This window comes from Hypanus sabinus, chromosome 4 (assembly GCF_030144855.1).
Source record: "Hypanus sabinus isolate sHypSab1 chromosome 4, sHypSab1.hap1, whole genome shotgun sequence".
Taxonomy (NCBI): Eukaryota; Metazoa; Chordata; class Chondrichthyes; order Myliobatiformes; family Dasyatidae; genus Hypanus; species Hypanus sabinus.
Window position 1 is genome coordinate 92,425,498 of NC_082709.1, and position 25,628 is coordinate 92,451,125.

Below are 25,628 nucleotides of genomic sequence, written 5' to 3' on the forward strand. Positions count from 1 at the left end.
CCCTGCATCTAACTTGCCAAGCCCTTCAGTAATTCTCAGTGGGTTGCTAAGGTCTGAAACTTGTGGCTAGAGGAACAACATCACTGCGTGGATGCATAGCCGTGAGCGCAATGTGATTATAGCACCAGTGACCCGGTTTGAATACCCGCTGCTGTCTGAGAGGTATTTTTGTACCTTCTCCCCGTGACCTTCCTCCTGGTGCTCCAGTTCCCAGAGACATACAAGTTAGTAGGTTAACTGGCCACCTGGGATAAATTGAGCAGTGCAGGCTTGTTTGGGCCAGAAGGGCCAGTGCTGTATCTCTAAGTACAGTATGGTGCAAAAATCTTAGGCATATAGCTAGAATGCTTAAGACATTTTGTACAGCATTATATTTGTCAATGTGGAGTGGAGAGTGAACTTGTAAATCTGGTGGGAGCAAAGGATTTTGGAGCTGAGGGGTGTGGCAGAGAGGGAGTGCCAGGGACAGAGGGTGGCATGGGTGCAGACACACCCAGCCCCCAGCCTTGAGACATCAGGCAATGTCATTTGATTCCAAACAGTTGGTTTATTGATTATTATAGAATGTCTCTCACGTACTTCCCACTCCCTCCCTTTTCCCTGCCCCCTTTCCCAACCTTGGTTCCCCTCTCTCTGCCCCGTTCCCACTCTCCGTGCACAAGAGAGAACCATATCAGAATCAGGTTTATCATCACTCACATATATCATGCAATTTGCTTTTTCTCGTGACTGTGGTACAGGGCAATATAAAACATTACTATAGTACTGTGCAAGATTTTTGGCACTCTAGCTATATATCGGTGCCTAAATAAAAGACATTTTAAAAGAAATTTCTCTGAGCACTTTGCAACCCTCTGGAATGAACACTGAATTTTCTAATTCCATGCAGAATGCTTTCTCATTGTGTCTCATCCTTCTTTCTCACCCATTGCCATGCCATACCTCACTTGCTGTCAGTTCTGTATTCCTTATCACCAGATCTTTTCCATATGGTCTTTTGTGTTCTACCTCACTTCTCCCCCTACACTGCTTTGAACTTTCCACTGTTTCCCCACACGCATTTCTGAGGAAGGGTCCTTGACTTAAAATGTTAATGAATTTCTTTATTCACAGACACTGAGACTTTCTCTTGTTTTTTTGATCTACAGTAATAGATTTTTTCTATTTCTGAGACGCTTGGCTAGAGTAGGTAGTCAGTGTTTTTCCTATGAATGAGTCACACAGACTAGAGGATATACACTTAAGATAAAAGTTGGGGTGCGGTGGGGGGGAGTTTGAAGGAGATTTATGAGGTTTTTTCAACACAGAAGGTGGAGGGTGCCAGGGAAGATAATGGATGCAGATACTGTAGCAATGTTTAAAAGACCATAAGACAAAGGAGCAGATTTAAGCCATTCAGCCCTTTGAGTTGGCTTGCCATTTCATCATGGCTGATTTATTTTCCCATTCAATCCTGCCTTCTCCAGATAACTGACAACCAATCAAGAACCTATCAACCTCTGCTTTATCTACCCACTGAGTTTGCCTCCACGCCCATCTGTGGCAATAAATTCCACAGATCCACCAACCTCAAAAAAATTCCTTCTCATCTGTTCTAAAGGGATATACTTGTATTATGAGGCTAGTCTGAGATTCTCCCATTATTGGAAGCATCCCCTTCACTCTTTCTAGGCCTTTCAATATTTAATAGGTTTCAATGAGGTCCCTGCTCATTCTTCTAAAAAGTCATAACCATACACTTCCCTACACTGTATTACACCTGCCATTTCTTCCCCATTATCCTAATCCGTCCAAGCCCTTTTGCAGATTCCCTGCTTCCTCAACACTACCTGACCCTCCTCCTATCTTTGTATCGCCTGCAAACTTGGCCAGAAAGACATCAAGTCTGTCATCCGGCAGAAATGTGAAAAGGCAGGGTGGGGTGGGGGGAGTTGGGATCATGTGCAGGCAGGTGGGATTTGTTAGATTCTTGTCATGCTAAGTGTACACATGATGGACATGGAGGTTTTTTTCTGTGCTGTACTGTTCTATGTTCTATGTTACCAGGGTCTTTAGAAGACAGTTACACCATGTATGTGAAGAGAAATTATTTGCTCTTTGTGGGTTAAAGCTGAGCCATGGGGTTTAAATGAGATCGCTCTCTGAAAGGGCTGCCATGACCACAATGGGCTGAATTACTCCTGTGTTGAAAGGCTTCATGATTCAACTGCCTGTCAGCAAGTCTTATCTGATGTCAGGACTCCAGTGAGACTGCATAGCTTCGTTCACTGCTGGCCCTGTTCCCCAACTCCAACAGAGGTAAGTTGCTCCAACCTATGCTTGACACAATGTGAACTGGATTAGCTCTTTACCTAAAGACTGAAACTATGATCGCATTGCTGTATTCATTTTCCTGAGGCATATTTTTGAAAGACTTGGAAAGTACCCATTGAATTACATTGGTACGTTATTGTCAAGCAAGGATTGTTGTGGTATCTTGAAGCAGATCAAATATGCAGTAATCTAATCAGCCCTCTGTTAATGTTCACCAGTTGCCTCACAAGACAACCTTGGTAAATGTTATTGTATACTGAGATTGGTGATTAAATGCCAGCAGTATTGAACCTTAAAAGAATTAGAGAGCAATGCTGCACGAATACAGGCCCTTCAGACCAGTGAGTCCTTGTGCCTATCTAAGTGCTTCAGTTGGGGTCATAAACTGTGTCAGGTGCTCTCGGTGTGGCCTTCTGTATATTGGTGAGACCCGACATAGATCGGGAGACTGTTTTGCTGAGCATCCATGCTCCATCCTCCAGAAGAACCAGGATCTCACAGTGGTCACCCATTTTAATTCCATTTCCCATTCCCATCCTGTTATGTCAGTCCATGGCCTCCTCCACTGTCGCAATGAGGCCACACTCAGGTTGGAGGAACAACACCTTGTATTCCACTTGGGTAGCCTCCAAACTGATGGCATGAACATCGATTTCTCAAACTTCCGGTAATGACCCCCCCCCCCCGCCCCCCATCCTCTCATTTACCAGTCCCCGTTCTCTTTTTCCCTCTCTCACCTTATCTCCTTGCCGCCAATCTTCTCCCTTTGGTGCTCTTCCCCTCTTTTCTTTCTTCCGTGGCCTGTTCTCCTGTCAGACTCCCCCTTCTCCAGCCCTGTATCTTTCTCAGCTTGCAACTTCCCAGCTCTGCCTGGCCTCCAGAATTTTGTGTGTATTGCTTGGATTTCCAGCATCTGCGGATTTTCTTTTGTGCTTCTTAAGTAATAAGAATGCCTCAATTACTTCCTCTGGTGGCTCATTTCATAGACCCATCACCCTCTGTGTGATAAAGTTTCCCTCTGGATTCATTTGAAATCTTTCCCCTCTCACCCTGCAACTATACACACTAGTTTTGGACTCCCTACCCTGCAGAAAAGACCATTACCATCCTCCTTATCTATACTCCTTGTAATTTTCTGTAAGGTTACCCAGTCATTCTCTTGTGCTCCAAGGAGTAAAGACTTAGCCTGGTCAACCTCTGCCTATTACACAGGACAGCTAATCCTAGCAACATTCTTGTAAATCATCTTTTTTGTACTCTTCAACTGCATCTTTACTATAACCAAAGCTTTACACGGCATTCCAAGTGCACCCTCATCACCAACTTGTACATCTGCAACATAATGTCCCAAATCCTGTACTCAGTGCTTTGACTGTTGAAGGCCAGCAAGGTGAATGCCTTTTTCAGCACCCTGTTTACCTGTGAAGTATGTCTGCATTTGTGCTCCGAATTCCCTCTGTTCCATTACATTCCCTAGTGCGCACCCTACCATTTACAGAATAAGACGTACACTGGTTTGACTTTCTAAACTGCATTTATCTGTATTGAAATCCATTTGTCACTTCTCAATCCACTTCCCTAACTGATAAAGACCCCTTTATAATCTACAATAATCTTCACTATTAACAAAACCTCCTAATTTTGTCATCTGCAAATCTATGATCAGCCCTGTAGACTTACATCCAAATCACTTGTATAAATAACAAATAAGAAGGGCTACAACACTGACCCCAGTGGTATGCCACAATCACTGGCCTCTGTTCCAATAAACCTTCACCTGCCACCCTCTGTTTCCTACCTTGTAACCAACTTTGAATCCACCTAACTAGTACTGTCTAGATTCCATGGGACTTTATCGAAGGCCTTGCTGACTCCAAATAATAAAAAAACATCCACTGCCCGATCTTCAACTACTTTTTTGGTTACTACTTCAAAAAAAAACTCTTAAAGGTTGACTTCCATTCACAAAGGGTTAGCCTTCTTCCCATGACCTTTGAGCCCCTTACTAATCAAGAATCTATCAACCTCGTCATTAAATATAACCGATGACTTGGCCTCCACAGTTGTCTGTGGCAATAAATTCCACAGATTTGCGACCCTCTTGCTAAATTCCTCCTCATCTCTTATAAAGGGACGTCCTTTTATTCTGAGGTTGTGCTTTTAGGTCCTAGATTCCCCCACTTTCAGAAACATCCTCTCCACGTCCACAATCTCAGCCTTTCAATATTCAATAGGTTTCAATGAGATTCTCTTCCCCCCCCCCCACCTCTCATTCTAGTAAACTCCAGCAGTAGAGATCTAGAGCATTCAAAACGGTCCTCATCCATTCCCATTTTCATGCACGTCTTCTCATGCACAAAGTCATTGATCTATCCAAATGCTGTAGATCCTATATTTTAAGGGGCTTTATTTTATCATAGGTATGTTCTTTTCTCCTTATTTATTATTAATATTCTTGGATTGGTCAGTTAAAGGTGATGTGAACATCGGGATGAGTGGCAGAAGTTTAACAATGAATATCGTGGCTCTCAGCCAAGTGTAACTGCTGAGGAATCAAACTGGGGCACCTCCTGATCTGATCTCTGGTCACCCTGGGTGGAAGCTGCTTCAAAGAATAGTGGAAGAGTGGCTTTGACTGGGCAGGAACTAAGAAGAAGCAGGTAAATGTGAACATTTATGTCTGGGTGACATAAGGAGAGCTCCATGAAAGGGTTCCATAAGACATAGGGCCACAATCAGGCCACTTGGCCAGTCAAGACTGCTCCACCATTCTATCATGGCTGATTTATTATCCCTCTTGACCCCATTCTCTTGCCTTCTCCCTGTAACCTTTGACACCCTTTATAATTGAAACCCTATCAACCTGTGCTTTAATGCCTTAAACTCCACAGCTGTCTGTGGCAATGACTTTCACAGATTCACCATTTCAGCTAAAGAAATTCTTCCTCATCTCTATTCAAAAGGGAAATCCTCGTATTCTGATGTTCTGCACTCTGATTCTAGAGTGCTCAACTATTGAAAACAGTTTGTCCACATCCATGCTACTGTGTCTAGGCCTTTCAATATTCCGTAAGTTTCAATGAGATCTCCCCTCATTTTTCTAAATTCCAGTGAATACTGGCCCAGAGCCATCAAACACTCCTGATATGTTAACCCTTTTTATTCCTGAGATAATTCTCCTGAATCTCCTCTGGATTCTCTCCAATGCCAGCGCATCCTTTCTGAGGTACTGGATCCAAAGCTGCTCACAGTGCTGCAAGTGGGGTCTGTAAAGCCTTCAGCATTGCATCCTTGATGGTTCATGAAGTTATTGGTTTCTCAATGATCAACTTTATTTGCCCTATACATTTACACATAATGAGGAATTTGATGTAGTGTGTTGCATGATGTGCAACTAAAAACAACAGTATAAAGTAATAATTAAGTAAAACTAATGTTGGAGGTATGGAAATGGAGTAAAATGTTTATAAATGCCAGCATGTACTTGCAGTGCACATAGAATTATACAGAGTGGTTTAAAGGGTTTGCAGTGCAGTGACAGGGTAATAGATGGAGGGAATGGGGGAGGGTAACTAGAATGGCTTCTCTGATGAACTGCCTGGGGAATGAAATTTTTAAGATGGTGTGAAGTTTTTGTATTGCTAGGCCTTTAGCACTTTCTAGAAAGGAGTTTTTGGAAAAGGAAGTTTGCTGTGTTGGTAGTGTCCACAGTCCTTTTCTCCTGCCCACTTCTTTGTCCTGGATGCATACATCCTGCAATGATATAGACTGCAGCCAGTGACCTTTTCTGCTGACCTGACCATTTGCTGTAGTTTTTATTTATTGAGAGAGGTTGCTGCACCAAACCAGACAGTAATGGCTGATGTGAGGATGCTCTCTATGATAGCAGAGTAGCTTTGCACCAGTATGTTCTGAGCATAACCTTTAAAGAACTAATATGGAAGTACCTTCTGAAATGTTACTGTGCTGTTTGTTTTGTTGTTGATATGTTGTCATATGTACTGTGTTAAGTGAAAAACTTTTCTTTGTGTGGCCCTCTGTTGGGAGGTATCAGCCACGGATGTTGCATTCCAATTGTTGAAATTGATACCAAGCCAGTATGCAACCCAGGGCAGTACGATGTGGAGAGCAAGCTGTTGCCCATACAGCAAGCTCCCCCTCTCAACACAGCTGATGAATCCAAAGGAATGACAGAGACCGATACAGTTTGGCACCAGTAGTGTCGCTGCGGTTGCTAGTCAGTGTTGAACTCAATGTAGCTCTGGATTTTTCCTCAGCATTTACACCCGAAACCTCCCCCGTGAGTGAGTGTAGCCATGAGGCAGTGGAGGTTTATCCCCACTCCCCCCCCCCTGCCACGCTGACTATGACAATCTCAAGGAACTGATCATTCATTCATAATTAGATTAAAGTAAAAAGAAAAAAATGCCCATCAGATTCTTCCTTCAGCCCTTTGCCTTTTCTGCCTATCATCTCCTCACTTCACTCCTCCCTCACCCTTCATCTATCACCTTCCAGCTCCTCACTTCAATCCTCCTTCACCCTTCACCTATCACCTCCCAGCTCCTCACTTCAATCCTCCCTCACCCTTCACCTATCACCTCCCAGCTCCTCACTTCACTCCTCCCTCACCCTTCATCTATCACCTTCCAGCTCCTCACTTCAATCCTCCTTCACCCTTCACCTATCATCTCCCAGCTCCTCACTTCAATCCTCCCTCACCCTTCACCTATCACCTCTCAGCTCACCACTCCTCCCTCACCCTTCACCTACCACCTACCAGCTCCTCACTTCACTCCTCCCTCACCACCTATCACCTACCAGCTCCTCACTTCACTCCTCCCTCTCCCTTCACCTATCACCTCCCAGCTCCTCACTTCAATCCTCACCCTTCACCTATCACCTCCCAGCTCCTCACTTCACTCCTCCCTCATCCTTCACCTATCACCTACCAGCTCCTCACTTCACTCCTCCCTCACCCTTCACCTATCACCTACCAGCTCCTCACTTCACTCCTCCCTCACCCTTCACCTATCACCTACCAGCTCCTCACTTCATTCCTCCCTCGCCCTTCACCTATCACTTCCCAGCTCCTCACTTCACTCCTCCCTCACCCTTCACCTATCACCTACCAGCTCCTCACTTCAATCCTCCCTCACCCTTCACCTGTTACCTGCCAGCTTGCACTCCTTCCCTCACCCCACCTCCTTATTCTTTCTTACCCCCCCCCCCTTCCATTCTGATGAAGGGTCTTGGCCAGAAATGTTGACTGTTTATTTCCTCCATGGATGCTGCCTAACCTGCTGAAGTTGTCCAGCATTTTGTGTGTCTGACTCTGCAAAATATATGGTTGCACTTCACAGAGAAAGTGGAGTGCGGGTGGACAAAGCACAAGGTAGATTGGGAGATCAAGAGTATGTGAGGTCCATTCAAGAGTTTGTTAACAGCTGGATATTGGATTAGAGATTCTAAGATTCGCAGGGATAATGAAGAAACAAACATCAGGATCGTGTTAAGATTGCAAAACTGGTTGTATTACATCTTGGAGGAAACTGACTGTGGGAGAAGGGAACTGAATAGGATTTTGAGTCGCCTTTGTTCATCCTTGTTCAAGCTGATCTTCTGGGGAAGGAGTTGGCTGATTGGATGGAATTACTTGATGGTTGGAGGTATTGGCTAGATCATTGAGGCGGTTATAGAATCAGAGAGTTATACAGCATGGAAACAGGCTCTTCAGCCCATTTTGTCCATGCTGATAAAGATGCCGAATCCCAGCACAACGCTTAACAGTACCAGCAACCTAAGTTCAATTCTTGCCGCTGCTTGTTAGGAGTCACCTTCTCCAAGTGACTATGTTGGTAGACTATGGTAGATTAATTGTTATTGTAAATTGTCCAGTGATTAGGCTGGGCTTAAATCTGGGGATTTCTGGGTGGTGCAGCTCAAAGGACTGAAGCCTTCTCCACCCTGTATCTCAATAAGTAAGTAAATAAATTGCTCACTGACTAACCCTCTACAGGTCTCTAGGATACAGAATTCCCACATGTCTGCTACCCTCTGAGTGAGGACATTCTAGCTTCTCTCAGACCTATTACTTTTATTTGTAAATTGCTGTCCTGGTCTTCAAATCCTCAGTGAGGGGAAACACCCTCCCTGCAAGTAACTTATTGATTTTCAATGTATTGCAAAGGTCTGAAAGTTCCTACTAGAGCATATTGTATGTGGGCACTTTCAACCCTCTGAAATGAACACGTTTGGCCCCTGACATAAACCTTTCCAATCCATGTATCCGTCCACCAGTCTTTTGCTAAAAGTTGTTATTGTGCCTTCTCTGTTGGCAGCCATTCCATATAGATACCAACATTTGTGTAAAGATAAGGTTGCCCCTCAAGCTCTTATTGAATTTCTGCTCTCTCACCTTAAACATCTGTCCTTTAGTTGTTGATTCCCCAATCCTGAGAAAGGACTGTGTGCGTTCACCCAGTCTGTGCACCTCGGGTTACACACCTCTGTCACCCCTCATCCCTTTGTTCCAAGTACATTATTATCCAAGTAGGTATACTGTGTGTCACCATATACTACCTTGAGATTCTTTTTTTTTTGCTGGCTTTCATAAAAAAAATACATATTGCGATTTGAGACCCTTCATCAGGGCTGGTTCTGACTTCTGTCCCATGACTGTGCAGAGTACAGTGTTTAGACATAAACACTGACATGTTGTTTCGTGGCAGCAGTACATTGCAAGAGATTAAAATTACTGTAAGCTGCAGTAAAGAATAAAATAAATATTGCAAAAGAAGTGTTCATGGACAGTTCAGAAATTTGAAGGCAGAGGGGAAAGGTCTGTTTCTAAAACTTTGAGTGCATGGCTCTTCAGGCTCCCTGTCCTTTGTCCCTGAGGTAATGATGAGTAGAAGGCATTTCCCTGACAGTGAGGGTCTTTCATGACAAACACTCTGCACCCTCTTTTGGTCCTGTGCATTGGAGACTCCATACAAGGCTGTGATTTAACCAGTCAGAATGATCTCCACCATACATTTGTAGAAATTTGCTGGTCTTTGATGACATACCAAATCAGTTCAAAGCTGGAGGGGCAGAATGGCCTTGTCCTGTTCCCATAATCCTTTGCTCATCAGCTTTCCACGTGGCAGAGAAGATCCCAGTGTCTTGAACTCCGGTGGTCAGCTGTAATAGTCAAGAATCAGGGGCTTCTCTGTCATCCAGGGCATGGGGGAGAGCTTGGAGACGTTCACAAGTCGCCAGACGTCAGGTTCTTAGCACCCTGAGGTGTTCTGCTTCTGGTCAGGTTTGGCCAGGTGCCCAAGCACCATCCAGTCCCTTCTGTGAATTGTCTAGAAGTTCAGCTTGCAACATTGACCTTTCCACTGCACCAGGAATATTGTGTGTAGTTCTATTGGCCCATTACAGTTTCAGTTTCAGATTTGGATTAATTTATTCATCACATGTAAATCGCAAACTTACAGTCGTTTCGTTAACAGTCAACACAGCTAAAGATGTGCTGGGGGCAGCCTGCAAGTATCACCGCACATTTTGGTGCCAACATAGCCCTACCCACAATGTTTAGCAGAACAACACAAACAGAGCAAAACAAGCCCCTTTCCCACCTACTCACACACACAGACTGTCCAACCCCAGAGCAACACACAACATGCTGGAGGAACTCACAGGTGAGGCAGCGCCTGTGGAGGGGAATAAGCAGTGGCTGTTTCAGCCCGAGATCCTCCGCCTGGAACCTCTGGGCAGGCTGACTCGGGACATCCCTGGACTCTCAGACTTGCACACAATGGGCCTTCAGTCTCCAGTCCCTGGCCCAGACTCAAAGGGACTTCAACCTTTTTGAGGATGTTGAGGCTTTTGAAAGTGCACAGAAGATCTTTACCTGGATTGGAGAGTCTTATTATTGATTTGGATTAGGAATAGAGAGTGTGACCTAAAAGGAGAGGTTGGAGAAACTTGGGTACTTTCTCTGGAGAAATGGAGACTTGAGGAGAGACCTAATGGTATTTTTTTTAATGATGAGAGGCACAGATAGAATCTTTTTCCCAGGATAGAATTTGTCAAATACCAGAGGACATACATTTAAAGGAGATGTGCAGGGTTATTTTTTTACGTAGTTGTAGACGCCTGGAGTAGGCTGCCTGATGGTGCTGGAAACAAACCTAATAGAGCTATTTCAGAATCTTTTAGATAGACACACAGATATGTAGGAATTGGAGTGATAGGGAGCTGTGTAGGCAGAATAGATTTAGTTTAATTTGGTTTAATGTTTGGTGCAGAGAACACTGCTGAAAGGCCTGTTTCTGTGCTGTACTGTTTGATGTTCTGTGCTTTCATCAGAATCAGGTTTTATTTTCACTGACCTATGTTGTGAAATTTGTTTTGTGGCACCACTACAATGCAAGACATAAAAAACTATTTCTTTAATTTATAGCAACAGGTAAATAAATAAATAAATAAATAAACAGTAGAACAGAAGAATAGTGAGATGGTGTTCATGGCTGCACAAATGGTTCAGAAATCTGATGGCTGAGGGGAAAGGTGGTGTTCCTGAAACATAGAGTGTGAATTTCCAGGATCTGGTCCCTCCCCCTTGATGTTCGTAATTCATTTCCAGGGTCTGGTCCCTCCCCCTTGATGGTCGTAATTCATTTCCAGGATCTGGTCCCTCCCCCTTGATGGTAGTAATTCATTTCATGGGCAGGGTCTGGTCCCTCCCCCTTGATGGTAGTAATTCATTTCATGGGCAGGGTCTGGTCCCTCCCCCTTGATGGTCGTAATTCATTTCCAGGATCTGGTCCCTCCCCCTTGATGGTAGTAATTCATTTCATGGGCAGGGTCTGGTCCCTCCCCCTTGATGATAGTAATTCATTTCATTTCCAGGATCTGGTCCCTCCCCCTTGATGGTAGTAATTCATTTCATGGGCAGGGTCTGGTCCCTCCCCCTTGATGGTAGTAATTCATTTCGTGAACAGGGTCTGGTCCCTCCCCCTTGATGGTAGTAATTCATTTCATGGGCAGGGTCTGGTCCCTCCCCCTTGATGGTAGTAATTCATTTCCAGGATCTGGTTCCTCCCCCTTGATAGTAGTAATTCATTTCATGGGCAGGGTCTGGTCCCTCCCCCTTGATGGTCGTAATTCATTTCCAGGATCTGGTCCCTCCCCCTTGATGGTAGTAATTCATTTCCAGGATCTGGCCCCTCCCCCTTGATGGTAGTAATTCATTTCATGTGAGGGTCTGTTCCCTCCCTCTTGATGGTAGTAATCGATTTCCAGGATCTGGTCCCTTTCTCTTAATGGTAGTAATTCATTTCCTTGTGTAGGATCCTCCGAAGGTTAACTTGCAGGTTGAATTGTAGTAAGGAAGGCAAGTGCAATGATAGCATTCATTTCAAGAGGGCACAAGGATGTCATGCTGAGGCTTTGTAACATATTAGTCACGATGAGTCCTGCTGAAGGGTCTCAGCCCAAAACGTCAACTGTTCAGTCTTTTCCGTAGATGCTGCCTGATCTGTTGAGCTCCTCCAGCATTTGTGTGGGTTACTTGGATTCCAATCATCTGCATGTTCTCTCTTCAATGTCCAAATTTGGAGAGTTGTAAGCAGTTATGGACCCCATAACTAAGAACGTGTTGGCGTTGGAGAGGATTCAGAGAATGTCCCTGGAATGAAAAGATTAACATATGAGGAATGTTTGATGGCTCTAGGCCTGTACCCACTGGAGTTTAGAAGAATGAGGGGAGATCTCATTGAAACCTACTGAATATTGAAAGGGCTAGATAGAGTGGACATGGAGAGGGAGAGTCTAGGGCCAGAGGACACAGCCACAGAATAGAAGGATGAATTTATTTAGCTAGAATGTGATGAATCTGTGGAGCAACACACAGAAAATGCTGGAAGAACTCAGCTGGTCAGGCAGTGTCTATGGAAGCAAATAAGTAGGTGATGTTTCAGGCTGAGACCCTTCATCAAGTCATAAGGTAGGGACTGTCTAAATTAAGGCAGCCTCAAAATACAAGGACATCCCTTTAGTACAGAGATGAAGAGAAAGCCGGAGGATAATTAATTCATGCACAAACAGCTACTGAGACGTGATGGAATGGTGGAGAAGACTCAATGGGCCAAATGGCTTAATTCTGCTCCTATGTCTTATGATTTTATGGTGTAAATGTTGTGTTTCCTCATTTTCCTTCATTTGGAGATGCGCCTTCACCTGTCCCAAGTCCTGAGCTCAGAACTTCCCTTTCCAGCAGAGCGCCTGTCTCTTTTGTGGCCACCTCTCCTAATCTGTGACAATATTTGTTCCCTCACCTGTGAGGTTCCCTGGGATATTTTGTGACCTTAAAGGTGCTAAACGAATGTAAGTTGTCATTTTCCACACAGATCTCTGGGGTAGTGTTCATGAGAAAGCTCCCTGCTGCAGCAGCCTTTGAGGCAGAGTTTGCATCAGTCAACATCTGAAAAAGCTTTGTCACAGTGAGTTTACTCTTCATATTTATTTTTTAATGGTTGCTTGAATAAGTTGCATGGCTGCTAGACTGAAAACTGATGCTTTCTGATATTAGATATGCTTATAAAGATAAAGGAAATCTTGTCATGTAGAACGGAAACTTAGTGACTGAGCTCATTGTATACAGTAGACCTTAATCACTCTGATTATGAGACAAATCTTTCTGTGGTTTTAGATATATAAAGTCATAGAGTCACAGAATACTACAGCAACAAAACAGCCCATCTAGGCTGTGACTAACTATTACTCTGCCTAGTCACGTCGGCCTGCATACTGGACCATTGCTCCCTGTACCTCTCTCATTCAATTGAAATTGAATCCACACCTACCACTTCTGCTGGCAGCTTGTTCCACACTCCCACCACCCTCTGAGGGAGGAAGTTTTCCCTCATGTTCCCCTTAAACATGACATCTTTCACCCTTAACCCGTGACCTCTATTTCTTGTCTCACCTGATCTGCTTGCATTTTACCCTATCTAAAACCCTCATAATTTTGAATAGCTTTGTATTTCTTTGTTTTCAACCTAAGATCTCATGCTTCGTGTATCCAACATCCACTATCCACTACAAAGCTGTGGTGGGAAGCAAGGATTGTTTAGTCTGGATACTTTGAAAATCAAATTATTACAACTTGTAACACAGAGGAAGCCCTTTCAATCCATTGTGCCCATGCTAGTAGATAAAGGAATTGTGTTTCCCAACCAAGCTGATTAGGTCATCTGAATGTGATTAAGGATTGTGACTTTATAATCAAGGTCCTTGACTAGTAAAGGTGTCAAAGGTTATGGAGAAAAGGCAGGACAGTGGAGTTTAGAGGGATAATAAATCAGCCATGAAGAAATAGCAGAGCAGACTTGATGGGCTGAATGGCCTAATTCTGCTTCTATGTCTTATGGTCTTCACCATCCCATCAGACCAAAGGATCCCAGACCACTTTAAAGTATAGAACAGTATTCACAGAAATAGGCCCTTCAGCCCACCAGAGAAAACATTCTGTCTGGAAGCATCATGGCCTGTTATGGCAACAGCTCTGCCTGTGACCATAAAGACTACATAGAGTTGTGGACAAGCTCAGCACATCGCGTACATCAGCCTCCCCTCTATGGACTCTGTCTACAATTCTCGCTGCCTCAGTAAAGCGGCCAGCAAAATCAGAGATCCCCACCCATCCTGGAAATTCTCTCTTCCATTGCCCGAAAGCATTTACCATCAAGCTCAAGGACACCTTCTGCCTTGGCTCCCCAGTATGATCAGATGGACTCCAGACCTCACCATCTATCTCATTATGATCATGCACCTTATTGTCTCCCTGCCCTGCACTTTACACTTTATTCTGCATTGTTATTGTTACCTTCATGTACTATGTAATGATTTCATCTGTCTGAACAGTATGCAAGGCACGTTCTTCACTGTACCTTGGCACCTGTGATATACTAATGCCAATTGTTCCAATTCCAAGTCTGTACCAACCATGGTGCTATTCTGGTTGTCTACATATCTGCAATTGATGCCAACTGCTTCTATGGTCTGTACCTTTTAATTCCCTGCTGTTCAAATCTCTTAAACATTGTTATACTATCTGTTTTCAAGACTCAAGTTTATTTGTCATATGTACAGTGAAATGCGTTGCTTACATTTTCAGCCAACACACCCAGTGGTGAGCTTGTGGATGTTGTTACACTTCCTGTGCTGACATAGCATGCCCACAATGCTTGACAGAGCAACATAATAGGCAACAAAACAGCTACAGCAAAAACATCCCCTGTTCTTCTGTCCCAGCTACACTTGTATACAGTCCTCCAGCCCCAGCCTCCATCAGGTATGGACTCTGGCGTGCAGACACCAGGTGTTAATCTCCCCACTGGACTTGCAGTGATTCGCAGACTTGACTTCAGCCAACACACCTTGACCCTCTGGCCTTGATTTTCGACATCGATCCCAGGACACACTATGACTGAACACTAGGCCTCACGCTCCAGATTCACCAATGATGTGACCTTGACTTTCTTGAGTCATAACCCTATACAGCATGGACACAGTCAAGTTGCCAAATGAAAGTAGTCCCATATTTTGGCCAGTATGCCTCTAAGCATTTCCTATCCATGCATCTATCCAAATAGCTTGAAATATCACAATGATATCTGGCAGATCGTTCTACTTTGTAACACACAGGTGGACCAGGTAGTGCTGGTGTCACACAGCTTCAGAGACCCAAATCAGCTCTGGTGGTGTCTGTGTGGAGTTTGCATCTTTGTCCTATGATCACAAGAGTTTCTTCTGGGTGCTCTAACTTCCTTCCCGAGCCCAAGGCTATGCTAGCTGGTAGGTTAACTGGTTACTCTGGCAGAAAAGTGAGGGGGAGCTGACAGGTAGGGGAGAAAGATAATGTTACAGGGAAGTAAAGGGGAATAGGATAAAGACACAAGAAGTTCTGCAGATACAGAAATGTGAACAACACACACAAAATGCTGGAAGAACTCAGCAGGTCAGGCAGCGTCAATGAACAGTTGATGTTTCAGGTCCAGTCCCTTCATCAGTTCATAGGGTGGGATCTTCCTTGATAGGACTGTCTAAAACAAGGCAGCCTCAAAATACAAGGATGCCTCTTTAGAACAGAGATGAAGAGGAATTTCTTTAGACAGGGGATGATGAATCTGTGCCATTTATTGCCACAGACAGCTGTGGAGGTTGTCTTTGGGTATATTTAAAGTGGAGTTTGACAGGTTCTTGATTTGTAAGGGCACCAAAGGTTGAAAGAAGGCAGGAAAATGGGGTTGAGAGGGAAAATAAATTAGCCATGATCAAATGGTGGGGCAAACTCAATGTGCTGAATGGTCTAATTCTATTATTATGTCTCATAGTCTTAACCATTTTTATACCAAGACTATCCTAATCCATTTTATTCTCCCTATTTTCCTACCAACTCCCCCCAAGATTTGACCATTCGTCTACACACAAGACAGCTCTTACAATCCGGTTGTCACTATCACAGAGAGGCAAAGGTGAACCATGCAAGTGTAAGTTAGATCAGAAAAAATGGAAGCACTTGCTGTAAATGACAAGGGTCAGGAGGCTTTTGTGAAGCACAAATGCAAACAGTAACAACGACTATTTATATAGCACCTGTAACTGAGCCAAGTATCCCTAGATGCATTGCGGGAATACTATTAAACTAATCTGATTCTGAGAAACATTTAGAGGAACGCAAACAAAATGTTGATGGGAGAACTGGTTTTAAAAGCATTCAGGAGAATATTTGCAGGGCGAGTTACAAGATTCTGAGGGTGTGCACGTATTAGAGAGGTGTGAAAAGACTGGGTTCCCCTTTGCCTTGAGAAGAGGAGGTGGGTGGGTATGACCTAGTGAAAACCTTTAAAACTGAAATGTTTTTGATAGAACAGGTACTGAATGTTTCCATTTGTGGGGAAAAGTGTAACTGGAGGGTCTCAGCCTGAGATCCAGTAGGAATTTTCTCTTTTATCTAAAGGAGCTGAATGGCTTAATTCTGCTCCCATGTCTTGTGGGCTTATGGTGTGGTGAGAATGTGGAGCCCATTCCCACAAGAAGCAGTTGAAGTGCATTTCAGAATCAGAATCAATTGGAATCGGGTTCATTATCACTGCCATATGTTGTAAAATTAGTTGTTTTTGTGGCAGCAGTTCAGTGCAATGCATACAAAAATTACTCTTAAGTTGCAAACATGAGATTCTGCTGAATTCCTCCAGCATTTTGCGTGTGTTTCTATGAAGTGAAATGCTAAATGATTCCACCTATGACAAAATTGGCAAGGCACACATCAAAGCTCTGGCTGATTATGCCATGAAGTAGATGGCCCAGATGAAGTTTATCAACGAGCATTCTTTTTCATTAACTTCCAGATGAAAGTGGGTAACTTCAGTATCAGAATCAGGTTTATTATTGCAAACATATGTTGTGAAATTTGTTGTTGTGGCAGCAGTGCAGTGTAGAACATAAAATATACTATAAATTATAATAGGAAATGCATATATAAAACTTAAATAATTCTTGCAGTAGGAAAGCAACAGAAGTGAGGTAGTGTTCATGAGATCATTGTCCATTCAGAAATCTGATGGTGGCAGGGAAGAAACTCTTCCTAAAATATTGAGTTTGTGTCTTCAGGCTCCTGTACCTGCTCTTTGATCGCAGCAATGAGAAGAGGGTACGTCACAGTTGATGGGGGTCCTGAATGCTACCTGTTTGAGACATTGCCTTTTGAAGATGTCCTCGGATGTGGGGAGGCCTGTGCACATTATGGGAGCTAGTTGCATTTACAACCCTCTGCAGCTTTTCCGATCTTGTGCAATATCCCTTCCATACATTGAACCAGTTAGAATCCTCTTTGTGCATTTAAAAGAAGGCTGGATAGACTTGTGAGAAAAAACGGGGCAGTGATGAACACTGAGAGATTCAGATGAAAAGTATGAAGGGGCAAACTGGGCAAACTTCAAAGTATGTATACTATATATGACCTTGAGGCCTGTCTCCTTGCAGGCAGCCATGAAACAAAGAAACCCAATAGAACTAATTTTTAAAAATGAAGAATGTCAAGCACCCAATGTCAGAAAAAAATTTAGATTTTTTTCATGCCAACAATAGAAGTAAGCAAATAACTGAAATTATGAAAGTGAGTTGACAGCCAGTCACAGCTGATCCAGGAGCTCATTAGATCCAGGCCACAGCCACCGTTCAGTGCAGAGACGACTAAACTTCTCGAGCAGCGAGCTGAACACCGCTATGTAGCGAGCCTGTCCCTTGCCTCCAGCCCTGACGCCCTGACCTTTTCAATCAGGCCTGGTGCTTAAATCGGCCACACAGCAGGTCATTCCTCGCTCTCAGGCCCAACCCCGCCACTTCAATTCAGTTTGTGCCTGACCTTGCTAGTTCGGCCCAGTCAAGCTTTGGTTTGTTCCTCAGTCTCGAGTGATTGTGTGAAATAGCTGGTTCTTTGCTATATCCTATATAAAAGAAAAGCAGAGATTTAGTGATGAATTTCTGAAGCTAAGGACTTGGGCAACTGAAGGTAGGGGCACCAGAAGCATCTAAAGTTGTGAGTGAGAAATTGGCAGAAACCTGTGAGCCGGGGGAAACTGACAGCCTGTCTCTGTTGTGCTGAATACCCTTTCCAAATTCCATGTTTGAGACATCACTGGAGAAGGAACGTGAGACTGCAGCAACTGAAGCATCCCTTCCAAAGCCATCCCCAGAACTTTTGCCTTTTCTTTGTTAAATGCTCCCAGGCATTTTCCATGTATTTATAGTTTGACTTCCTGTGTTTATACATAGGCAGGTAACCACACCTTCCCTTAGAAATACACGGAAGCAATAAAATATCTTGGCTTGCTGTTGGAGCAGGACCTTGTTTACTTTAGTTTGGTTCTTTTGCTAATTTTCTTGAAGGTCTCAGTTGCCTGTTTTGCCCCATTCTGTTTCATGCTTTTAGATTCCTCCAACTCAGCAAATTTCTCTTTTTCTCCTTTATGTCTCTTCTACACTTTTTGATCCTTCAGTATCCTTGCTCTCTCTGCATCCTACAATTGTCTTAGAAAATGGACTTTTCTAGCAGTGGATGGACTTTGTCTTCCAGAAGGCAGCATTCACTAAGGCACCACGTACAAAGTTGATCCATAGGGCAAGGGTTTGAGATATTGAGAGTAATGTGTTATGGACCATGGACTGGCTCAAAATCAGAATCAGGTTACTATCACTGACATCTGTCATGAAATTTATTGTTTTGTGTCAGCAGTACAGTGCATAGAACATAGAACAGAACAGCACATTACAAGCCCTTTGGCCCACAATGTTGTGCCAACCCTCAAACTCTGCCTCCCATATAAACTGCAACCTTAAATTCCTCCATGTACCTGTCCAGTAGTTTCTTAAACTTCACTAGTGTGTCTGCCTCCACCACTGACTCAGGTAGTGCATTCCACACACCAACCACTCTCTGAGTAAAAAACCTTCCTCTAATATCCTCCTTGAACTTCCCTCCCCTTACCTTAAAGCCATGTCCTCTTGTACTGGACAGTGACGCCCTGGGGGAGAGGCGCTGGCTGTCCACTCTGTCTGCTCCTCTTAATATCTTGTACGCCTCTATTATGTCTCCTCTCATCCTCCTTCTCTCCAAAGAGTAAAGCCCTAGCTCCCTTAATCTCTGATCATAGTCCATATTCTCTATACCAGACAGCATCCTGGTAAATCTCCACTGTACCCTTTCCGATGTTTCCACATCCTTCCTAAAGTAGGCAACCAGAACTGGACACAGTGCAATACCTAAAAAAAAATTAGAGAGGGCTTGGCAGGAAAGAGTATCTACAATCGGGGTCTCAGGATAAGGAGATGGCCATTTGAAAGTTCAAAGTAAACTTCTTAACAAACTGCATTTATGTCACCATGAGATTCATTCTTTTTGCAGGCATTTACAGGAAATACAATAGAATTTATGAAATATAAGTGACAAAGATGTTATACCAATGTTCAAAAGAAGCCAAATATTGCAAATAGTATGTGTATGTGTCTGTGTGTGTATGGAATATACTATTTAAAAAAAGGTAAATAGCTTCTACTGAGTTGTAGATCCTGGAAAGTGGGTTGATAGGTTGTGGTCATTGACATGAGTGAAGTTATCGATGTTGGTTCAGGAGGCTGATGGTTGTGGGTTAATAGCTGTTCCTGAACCTGGTGCTGTGAGACCTAAGGCTTCTGTACCTCCTTCCTGATGGTAATAGTGAAAAGAGAACATGGACTGGATAGTGGGAGTCTTTGATAGATGCTGCTTTATTGTGGCAGTGCTCCTGGTAAATGTGCTCAGTGGGAGGGCTGTTCCTGTGACGGGCTACTTTCTGTAGATGTTTCCACTGGCCATACCATGATAAAACCAGTGAGAATGCACTCCACTCCACTATCGACGTTTGTCCAAGCCCAATCCATGCAAACTTCTGAGAATATAGAGGCGCTGTCTTGTCTTCTTTGTGATGGCACTTATGTGCTGATCCATTCTGTCCTTTGTCAGGGCAAATCTTTTCTGTTTCATTTCCTCCTCTGTCACATCACGTCCTCTTTGATTGTTCAATATTGACTGTTTAGTGCAACATTTAAAAAAAATATGTAAGTACATGGAGGTCTGTAGTCCGTCCAGTTATGGTTTGATGGGATTAGGCAGAATAACAGCTTGGCAAGGAATAGATGGGGCTGAGTGGTCTGTTTTTGTGTTGTAGTGCTCTGTGGCTAAGACACTGACACTAAAAGATAATTTATAGTCACCAATTAACCTGCAAGCATGTTGGTGGGATGTAGAAGCAAACAAAATCTAGCAGAACGCCAATGCTCATGGAGGTGCAAACTCCATTCAGATTGCTCCCAAGGGTAGGCCTGAACATGGATCTCTGGAAATGTGAGGGAGCAGCACTGAGTCACACAAGGAAACGAAGTGACAGTCAGTGAACATGGTGGCAGGGGTCTCCATTTCTAAAAGTTTGTAAGGCTCTCGATGCCAGACTTTTTTCCCCCTGAATGGAGGAGGCTGTGGGCGTGACCTTGTAGAGATACACAAAATATTGAGGGGCATTGATAAGGTGGATGGTCACAATCTTTCTTTTCACAGACTATGGGAGTGTAATATTGGAGGGCATAGATTTCTCTCCTTCTTCCCCCTCTCTCTATCTCCATTTTACTCCCTCACGTCTCCTTTCTCTTTTGTGTGCTTTGTCACATGCTCTCTGAATCAAACTTCCATTATTGTTGTGTCCTTTCTGTCCTGCTCATGCCTTTCTCAATTTGTTGTGTTTTTATGAGTGATCTTTAGGAAAATGAAGATATTTTATTGCAAGAATGATTGACGTATATGTATTTATTTCTGGTCTATCATACTTGAACACAGTTCGAGACAGCTCAGTGGACAGTGGATGTTTTGCACTTAGGAGCCTGTATCCATGATGTGTATCTCTGACTGTGTGACGATACTACACTGGAGTATCAGATCAGGCCTGTGCTGAGTGGGACTCTTGTCCAGTGTGCCATGGCTGACAGCTACATTCTGGATGGTTTCGGCTTAGCTCATAGCTCAGGTTCGCAGGTGATTCAGTGACCATCGGTGCCCTTCAGTTGCTCATGTCGGTGAAGCACGAGCAGTTAATACTGACTTGGCAGGGAGGTTGACCGCTCGAGAACAGAATTGTAGGAAGTTCATGGCACAAGAGTTTGGTGCCACAGTGGCAGTTACCAGACCAGTAACCCAGAGACCTGATGAATAATCCTAAATTCAAATCCCACCCCATGGGCTGTGGAATTTGGATTTAGTAAATAATTCGGAATTCAAATATTCCTTACTTATGATAGCCACAAAGCTAATGGATTATCATAAAAATGCATCTGATTCATATCTGCCCTTCAGGAGAGGAAATTGTAAATTCTTTCCTAATAGACAATAGGTGCAGAAGTAGACCATTTGGCCCTTCGAGCCTGCACCGCCATTTTGAGATCATGGCTGATCAATTACTATCAATACCCGGTTCCTGCCTTATCCCCATATCCCTTGATTCCCCTATCCATAAGATACCTATCTAGCTCCTTCTTGAAAGCATCCAGAGAATTGGCCTACACTACCTTCCGAGGCAGTGCATTCCAGACCCCCACAACTCTCTGGGAGAAGACGTTTTTCGTTAACTCTGTCCTAAATGACCTACCCCTTATTCTCAAACCATGCCCTCTGGTACTGGACTCTCCCAGCATCTGGAACATATTTCCTGCCTCTATCTTGTCCAATCCCTTAATAATGTTGTATGTTTCAATCAGATCCCCTCTCAATCTCCTTAATTCCAGCGTGTACAAGCCCAGTCTCTCTAACCACTCTGCGTAAGACAGTCCAGACAAACCAGGAATTAACCTCGTGAATCTACGCTGCACTTCCTCTACAGCCAGGATGTCCTTCCTTAACCCTGGAGACCAAAACTGTACACAGTACTCCAGGTGTGGTCTCACCAGGGCTCTGTTCAAATGCAAGAGGATTTCCTTGCTCTTGTACTCAATTCCCTTTGTAATAAAGGCCAACATTTCATTAGCCTTCTTCACTGCCTGCTGCACTTGCTCATTCACCTTCAGTGACTGATGAACAAGGACTCCTAGATCTCTTTGTATTTCTCCCTTACCCAACTCTACACCGTTCAGATAATAATCTGCCTTCCTGTTCTTACTCCCAAAGTGGATAACCTCACACATTCACGTTAAACGCCATCTGCCAAGTATCTGCCCACTCACCCAGCCTATCCAAGTCACCCTGAATTCTCCTAACATCCTCATCACATGTCACACTGCCACCCAGCTTAGTATCATCAGCAAATTTGCTGATGTTATTTTTTATGCCTTCATCCATATCGTTAATGTAAATGGTAAACAGCTGTGGTCCCAATACCGAGCCCTGTGGCACCCCACTAGCCACCACCTGCCATTCCGAGAAACACCCATTCTCCGCTACCCTTTGCTTTCTATCTGCCAACCAGTTTTCTATCCATGTCAAGGTCTTCCCCCCGATGCCCTGAGCTTTGATTTAACCCACCAATCTCCTATGTGGGCCCTTATCAAATGCCTTCTGAAAATCGAGGTACACTACATCCACTGGTTCTCCCCCATCTAACTTCCTGGTTACATCCTCGAAAAACTCCAACAGGTTAGTCAAGCATGATTTACCCTTGGTAAATCCATGCTGGCTCGGCCCAATCCTATTACTGCTATCTAAATATGCCACTATTTCATCCTTAATAATGGACTCTAGCATCTTCCCCACTACTGATGTCAGTCGATAGTTCTCTGTTTTCTCCCTCCCTCCTTTTTTAAAAAGTGGGATAACATTAGCCATTCTCCAATCCTCAGGAACTGATCCTGAATCTAAGGAACATTGGAAAATGATTACCAATGCATCCGCAATTTCCAGGGCCACCTCCTTTAGTACCCTAGGGTGCAGACCATCTGGACCTGGGGATTTGTCAGCCTTCAGTCCCATCAGTCTTCTCATCATCGTTTCCTTCCGAATGTCAATCTGTTTCATTTCCTCTGTTACCCTATGTCCTTGGCCCATCCATACATCTGGGAGATTGCTTGTGTCTTCCTTAGTGAAAACAGATCTAAAGTACTCATTAAATTCTTCTGCCATTTCTCTGTTTCCCATAATAATTTCACCCAATTCATTCTTCAAGGGCCCAACGTTGTTCTTAACTATCTTCTTTTTCTTCACATACCTTAAATTAAAAAAAAAGCTTTTGCTGTCTTCCTTTATATTCCTGGCTAGCTTGCATTCGTACCTAATTTTTTCTCCCCGTATTGTCTTTTCAGTTAAGTTCTGTTGTTCCTTAAAAACTTCCCAATCATCTGTCCTCCCACTCACCTTAGCTCTATCATATTTCCTTTTTTTTAATGCTTTGCAATCTCTGACTTCCTTTGTCAACCACTGGCCCCTTTCCCCCCTTTGAATCCTTCCTTCTCTGGGGGATGAACTGATTTTGCACCTTGTGCATTATTCCCAAGAATACCTGCCATTGCTGTTCCACTGTCTTTTCTGCTAGGCTAATCTGGCTCATCTGTGACTCCAGAGAAGATTTTAACACCATCCTCTACTATGGCCTAGATTACTACTTCTATCAGGAGAAACGAGAGATATTGAAATATTGAAAGGCCTAGATAGAGTGGACGTGGGGAGGATGTCTCCAACAGTAGGGGCCAATAATCTTAAGACCAAAGGGTACAGCCTCTGAATTGTAGGATAACCCTTTAGAACAGATTTGAGGAAGAATTTTTTTAGCTAGAACCTGGTTAATTTGTAGAATTCAGTCATGGCTGTGAAGGCCATGTCATTGGGTACATTTAAAGTGGAGGTTGATAGGCTGTTATTAGTAAAGGCTTCAAAAGTTGCAGGAGAATGTGGTTGAGAGTGATAATAAATCTGCTATGATTGAATAGCAGAGCAGACTCAATGGGCTGAATGGCTTAATTCTGTTCCTCTGCCTTATGGTTTTATGATAATTGTCCTAAATGGAATTATTTGATGATTCCTTTTGGAGTCACTGCTCTCCAGCACCATCTCAACTTCAAAAAATATAAAGTAAACATAAGTCCTATTTTTAAAAAAAAGAGACCAATTAGAAAAAAAAGTCAATTTCGTGCCAAGTGATCAAAGTGTTGTTATACTGAAGTAGTGATTAGGGTTGTGCCAGTTAGTTCAAGAACCAAATGGTTGAAGGGAAGTAGCTGCTCTTGAAGTAGTCTCCAACCAGATGGATTCAACATCAATTATCCTAACTTCTGGTAGTTATTCCTTTCTGTTTGCCTTCTCCACCCCTTTGATTTCCCTTATCTCCCTTGGCCTGCAGCCCATTACTTACACTCGCCCCTGGTTCCCACCATTTCCACTTTATACTCTCTTCTCCTATCAGATTCCTCCTTCAACCCTTTTCCTCTTCCACCTGTCACCTCCCAGCATCTCACATCATTCCCTTCCCCCTCTCCCCACCTTCATTCGTGTTCCTTCATTCTTTTATTCTGGCTTCTGCCTGCTTTCTTTTCAGTCTCAATGAAGAGTCTCAACCCAAAATGTGAATTATTCAATTCCTCCCATTGATGTTCCTCAGCATTATTTGTGTGTTACTTGTGGTAAAAGCACGTGTTTCTCTTGCACCCTACGAATGCAACATGACCGGTTGAATATTTCTGCATTCTGTTTTATGGTATAAGGTAACAAGTGAAGGAACTAAAGAGGAGTTGTAATGGAATTGGAATCGGTTTATTGTTGTTGCACGTGCTGAGATACAGTGAAAACTTGCCTCGCATAGTGTTCCCTCACATCAGACTATTACACTATGAATTGAGGTAGAATAAAGTACAACAATAACAATGGAGAATAACGTGTAAAAACTACCAGAACAGTATCTTTTCTATCTCTTTGCCACTGGGAGAGGGGAGAAGAGAGAATGTCCAGGCTGGATGGGGTCTTTGATTATGCTGGCTGCTTTACTGAGGCAGCGAGCTGTATAGACCGAGTCGACAGAGGGGTGGCTGAGTTCTTGTGATGTGCTCTATGTAGTTCCTTGCGGTCACCGGACGCTTGCAGAGCAGCTGCCACATTAGCCGTTATACATTCTGATGGAATGCTTTCTGTGGTGCATTGATTAAAAGTTGGCAAAAGTGGATTGGGACATGCTAAATTTCTTTTACCTCTTGAGGAAGCAGAGGTATTGGTGAGCTTTCTTGGCCTTAGTATCTACATTGTTGGACCAGAACAGGCTCTGGCTGATGCTCATACCCAGAAACCCTCCCAAACTCAACATCATTGATATAGACAGGAACTAGTGGGAGGTTTTTATTCTTGCGCAGAGATTTGATATGACTTGAATACTGCCAAAATGTTTTAATTGAAACTTCTGAAAGGATATTGGATAATGGGAAAACTGGCGTTGCTGTTCGATCTTTCACCCCTGTCTGAGCTGTCACACTGTGAGGGAGTTGGTACTTTCTGAACAGAGGCTCTGTGAAGATCAAGAACTTTGATGATGTTTTGCTGACTAGCAGCCTTTCATTAGAGTTAAACACGGAATTTGTTTTGTTCATTCTTAACATGTGGGAATCACATGTGAACCTTTAGTTAATTGTCCATCTCCTGTTGACATTGTAAAGAAATAGAGAATACAGTGGTGCCGGAAAGCTTGTGAACTCTGTAGAATTTTCCTTATTTCTACATAGATATGACCTAAAATGTGATCGGATCTTCACGTAGATCTTAAAAC

At 43.5% G+C, this 25,628-nt stretch overlaps 1 protein-coding gene and 1 long non-coding RNA gene across 3 annotated transcripts in view; both read left to right on the forward strand.

Annotated features, from left to right (window-relative positions):
• The window catches only part of adcy5 (adenylate cyclase 5), a 469,096-nt gene that overhangs the window by 26,245 nt on the left and 417,223 nt on the right, over positions 1 to 25,628 (forward strand). The window lies entirely within an intron of this gene.
• LOC132393000 (uncharacterized) lies at positions 1,627 to 12,966 on the forward strand. The gene is made up of 3 exons (XR_009511712.1): positions 1,627 to 2,298; positions 4,782 to 4,973; positions 12,714 to 12,966. It is a non-coding gene; the product is annotated as an uncharacterized LOC132393000 (long non-coding RNA).